This window comes from Dama dama, chromosome Y (genome assembly GCF_033118175.1).
Source record: "Dama dama isolate Ldn47 chromosome Y, ASM3311817v1, whole genome shotgun sequence".
NCBI classification, from domain to species: Eukaryota; Metazoa; Chordata; class Mammalia; order Artiodactyla; family Cervidae; genus Dama; species Dama dama.
Window position 1 is genome coordinate 13,825,283 of NC_083715.1, and position 6,000 is coordinate 13,831,282.

Sequence of the window (6,000 nt, forward strand, 5' to 3'; positions counted from 1 at the left end):
AGAGTAGAGTTTCTTTTCCTAAGAGTTTTTCCATGGTGGCATAATGACATGCCAGAGAGCCTGCTTCCCAATACTATCATCTTCTGGGGTTAGGGCATCAGTACACAACATTTAGGAAAATAAAAACAAAGCCCAGAAAACAAACAATCAAAACAATCAGACCCTGACAACTAGCAAACACAATGTAAGTATAGATTAAATCTTTGGATAAGTCCATATTTGTTTGAGAAAGTCCACAGAGAAGCTTTTCAGTATGTCATGTATACAGATTCTGATATTTTTGGCACAGGATTGAAGAAAGGTAAGTAAAAAGACTATATAAACAGGAAGTTTTGATTATCCATGAAGTCAACTTCTCAAGTTTGTTTCTTCAAAGTATTAAAACTAATACTCCTTCTAAAATACATTCAGCATATAAGTGTTCAGGAACTCCACAATTAAGCACCACAAACCACATCAGTGAACTTTTTTCTTGGATTTAATTATGTACACACTCAGTTTATAAACTTGGGAAAGAAAACTAGCAATGTGAGAGGAAACCATCAGAGGGTTTCTCCCCTTTTTTATATTACAGAAACCAGCTATATGTGTATTCCCTATAAATTCGCAGAAGAAATATATTTCAGAAGTTACTTGATGAATGATCTCTCACTCCACATGAGTAAAATTTTATTGAGGTTATTGAAGTAGCCCTGAACTTCATTTCATGTTACTACAGATGATACATTCAAAGCACACTGTTAAAAAGCAAGGTTAGTATCTAAATTTGCAGTAACAGACACACACACACACGCACACACAAATACACCAGGGATGCAAAGCAAGGCCAAAATATATTGAGTGCAACACTTTCTTGTATTTTTCAGCAGCTCTTCCTTCCTTTCCTTTATCTCAGCTAAGGGATAAATTTATGAACGTCTTTGTTTACAGAATTTACTTATGAAATTAGATTTTCACATGTACAATGTAACTCTATAATTCATCTAATTCAGCGCTATTTGGTTACAATGCATATGACTTTTGAGAATGAAATGACATACAACCTATTTTATCTGTAAAGGATCATCTAGTTACTTTATCCTTCATGAATGTCATACTTGAGAAGTATTTAATATGCTAAGTAGAAACACTCTCAACAAACAGATCAAAACTTTCAATGTTAAGAAAACTCCGTATTACTTAGTGTAGACTTTCTGGAACTTCTAATCACATAAGTGAAAATTACAACTCCAACATGTCTTCTGAAAGCTTCACTTTGGAAATGCCCTTCTTATGATAGTGGCAACACAAAATGATGAAAAGAATATATGTCATCAAACAGTATAAAACTACCCTTAGGCAACATATGTAAGAAAATAACCTGTTTTATTAACTTCAAATGCATACTTCTGCTTTCATTAAATTCTACCAAAACTCTCAAGAAAACCTCTAGATGAGTGGAACATATAGAAAGACTCTGCAAACAGCTGAGTTCATACTAGGGCTCATGATGATGAGGCAATTTATTCAAAACATATTAACTAGAGGTAAAACAGGAGAGGAATCTCTTCTCTTCTTTCTTTCAATCTTTCCAGTGTTTTCACAGCACATATAGCACATATTGTGGTCTTTACCCCTACGTTCCATTAGTTTGAAAGAAGCAAGTGTTAATATTTTACTCAAAATAATTCAGCTTCATCGATTTTAAAAAGAAATGTGATACTTTAAAACAATGAATACAAACCATTGCTTGTTTAAGGCACAGTTCAGTTCAATTCAGTTCAGGCGCTCAGTTGTGTCCAACTCTGCGAATGGCAGCAAGCCAGGCCTCCCTGTCCATCACCAACTCCCGGAGTTTATTCAAACTCATGTCAAATGAGTCGGTGATGCTATCCAGCCATCTCATCCTCTGTCGTCCCCTTCTCCTACTGTCCCCAAACCCTGCCAGCATCAGGGTCTTTTCAAATGAGTCAACTCTTCACATGAGGTGGCCAAAGTATTGGAGCTTCAGCGTCAGTCCTTCCAATGAACATCCAGGACTGATCTCCTTTAGAATGGACTGCTTGAATCTCCTTGAAGTCCAAGGGACTCTCAAGAGTCTTCTCCACAGTTCAAAAGCATCAAATTTTTGGTGCTCAGCTTTCTTCACAGTCCAATTCTCATATTCATACATGACCACTGGAAAAACCATAGCCTTGACTAGACAGACCTTTGTTGGCAAAGTAATATCTCTGCTTTTTAATATGCTATCTAGGTTGGTCATAACTCTCTTTCCAAGGAGCAAGTGTCTTTTAATTTCATGGCTGCAATCACCATCTGCAGTGATTTTGGAGCCCAAAATATAAATTCTGACACTGTTTCCACTGTTTCCCCATCTATTTCCCATGAAGCGATGGGACCAGATGCCATGATCTTAGTTTTCTGAATGTTGAACTTTAAGCCAACTTTTTCACTCTCCTCTTTCACTTTCATCAAGAGACTTTTTAGTTCCTCTTCACTTTCTGCTATAAGGGTGTTGTCATCTGCATATATAAGGATAATGATATTTCTCCCAGCAATCTTGATTCCAGCTTGTGCTTCTTCCAGCCCAGCATTTCTCATGATGTACTCTCCATATAAATAAGTTAGATAAGCAGGGTGACAATATACAGCCTTGACATACTCCTTTTCCTATTTGGAACCAGTCTGTTGTTCCATGTCCTTCTAGCTGTTGCTTCCTGACCTGCATATAGGTTTCTCAAGAGGCAGGGCACAGTGTACCTTAAACTACATTCATACTGAGGTTTTTTCTTCTTAACAGGTGATAACCAAAATTCAAACTATAGCATGATCCTCCAACGTCTGTGTTCAATTCAGATCTGTAAGTGAAAAGAATATCAGATCTACAGAAAAATTAATTCTTGTCTAAAGCATACAGAATCTTCTTACACTTGGAAACTCAATGCTTTTGAACTAAAGTTAAGGACACCAACCAGATTGTTTTCTCAATTCCTATGTGTTTTCACTGAATCTCTATGATCTCCATGAGAGCATCACATGTTATGCAAGCTATTCTTTTTTCAATATTTTAAATTAACTTATTCATCTTAATTGGGGGTTAGCTTCTTATCTTCTCCTAAAGAGAGAATGGTGGTACTATTTCAATTCTTCTGACTCAATCTGATCACAAGAATGATACTCTAGTAAATCTCCAGGATAGCTGACTCTGGCAAGAACTGCAATTCTGACACAAAACTCATACACCTAAACAAAATTTCCAAAATAACACAAACTCTTTTAATTATCATTGTCTTTAGTTTTTTCCCCAACTGAGCCGCTTAGTCACAGCTCCAGAAAGCTGTCCTCTTTTCTGTCTAAGGAAAGGCTTAACTCTGTGGGGCTTGGTATTCAAGTGTTCCCTTTAGTTATATTCCTTGCCTTCAACCCCAGCTTGGCTGTGACTACCTTCAGGTCTCATATAACATCCTATGCAACTGGTTCATTTTATATTCTTGCCACATAAAGTAACTGTCAATTGTACCTCCAGACTATTAATTTGGCCACAAGGAATCTCTAGCAAAACTGAACAAAATTTTAGAGAGAGGACAGCATTTCTAATAAATCTGTTGTCATCATTACAAACCAACTGTATACTACAAAGATATCATTAAATAGACATCTATCTAAAAGACATTTCACTACTGGATTCTTTCTTTGTATATAGTCATTTTAACTTTCTGATTTACAACTGAGTCATAAAACCTGGGGGTAATTTTTCAAATAAAACCGCTTTTTTTTCTTTTTTAGCCATGATTGAACTGATGTCTTTAAGATGTTCATTTTAACCTTTACAGAATTCATAACTCCAAATACATAAAAGATGATAACAGAAGCATCATAAACATATAAAATAAAATTTATGTAAAACTTTTAGAGCCTCTAATAAATGATAGCAAAACTGGAAGAGAGAAAATGAAAAAAAATTAATGACATTGCAACAATATTTTTATAATCCTTTTTCATTTCCTATTTCTGGTGTGCTTTAAAATGCATACATCAGTACAGTATTGGGCTTCCCTGGTGGCTCATAGGGTAAAGTGTCTGACTGCAATGTGGAAGTCCCGGGTTCGATCCCAGGGTTGGGATGATACCCTGGAGAAGGAAAAGGCAACCAACTCCAGTATTCTTGCCTGGAGAACCCCACAGATGGAGTAGCCTGATAGGGTGCAGTCTACCGGGTTGCAAACACTCAGACACGCCTGAGTGACTTCACTTTCACTTCATTCGAGTATTATCATATGTTTAGAAATCTATAAAAATATGGCAAAAAAAATCAGGTAAAATTTTCTCCATTAAAGGTACATATCCAGCTATTTAATTCATGGTATGAGTAATCTTTAAAAGGCTGGATTTTCATAGTTATTTGTGGCCATGCCATGCAGGACATGAATAATTCTTTTCTGACCAAGAATTGAGCTTGTGACACCTACAGGGGAAGCTGAGAATCTTAAAATACTAGACCACCAGGACAGTGCCTTGATTCCATTTCCTAAGTGATTTGGAAAAACATCAAAGTACAATATGGACTGGTATGAACATGATAGATGCAAAAGACTGACTAGAAACTAGTAAACTGTATAATGTAGATGAACGTGTGATTGCTCACTTCCACTTAAAATTCAGTTTCTCTGAGTGCTGAAAACACTCTTAATAAGGATGTTGGTAAATGAAAGATCTTGAAATCTGTTTCCGAGGGCAGTGATCCAATTTACACTTCCTAAAATGTGCTCCTGGAATTCTGAACTTCTCCCTTGGTGTTCAAACACTCATTGATGTTTTTGCACTTTTGTTTTCTTTTTTTTTTTTTTTTCATTTCACTGTTCATATTTTATTCTTTTTTTTTTATTATTATTATTTTTTTTCCAGTGGGTTTTGTCATACATTGATACGAATCAGCCATGGATTTACATGTATTCCCAATCCCGATCCCCCCCTCCCACCTCCCTCTCCACCCGATTCCTCTGGGTCTTCCCAGTGCACCAGGCCGGAGCACTTGTCTCATGCATCCCACCTGGGCTGGTGATCTGTTTCACCATAGATAGTATACATGCTGTTCTTTTGAAATATCCCACCCTCACATTCTCCCACAGAGTTCAAAAGTCTGTTCTGTATTTCTGTGTCTCTTTTTCTGTTTGGAGCCCCTTATACAGAGTGAAGTAAGCCAGAAAGATAAAGAACATTACAGCATACTGACACATGTATATGGAATTTAGAAAGGTGATAACGATAGCACTTTTGGTTTCTACAGTACATTTTTACCACAGAAGTACCAAAAGAAGAAGAAGTCTAACAGGCCTTACAAGAGTATAAGCCATACTGTCATTCCAATTACTTGATGTGCCTGTCTAAAAAGTCAAGAGATACAAATCAATAAAATTTTCACTTAAATACATTCATAGCAGAACAGTGAGACATGGAAGAGTCTCACTATTTCCTTACCAAGATAAACAATCAATTCCCATAAACTCCAAACCAAAACTTTGTCCTAGAGTGATACAGGACAATTAATGTAACCCCTAAATACATGGACAACAAAACAGGCCTTCATTTTAAGAATGTTTTGCAGTACACTAAAATTCCAGTTCTTCTACAAACTGTGTTCAACATGCTTTTCTTCTTTTAAAGTACCAGCCTTGTGAGATAATACATTTTTAAGCCTGTCTGCTAAACTTCTTACTACTATCACTGTAGATCCCCTTGCCTAACAAAGTGTCAGTATGGAGTGCCCACTGTCAGACAAAATTGATTGTAAAACAAAGAAACATACAAACAAGGACCCAAAGAATTATAAAGTTTTTGAAAATTTAAAATTTTGCTAAGCTGACTTATGAATATTAATGAATATTCAAATTCATTAATACATACACCTCGATATATATTAAGTTCAAGTGTTCAAACTTCTGAACCTAAGACAGTGAAAGATCTGACTACTTTCATGTACAAAACAATAAAAAGCACACACACACATGGTTCAGCCTGTAC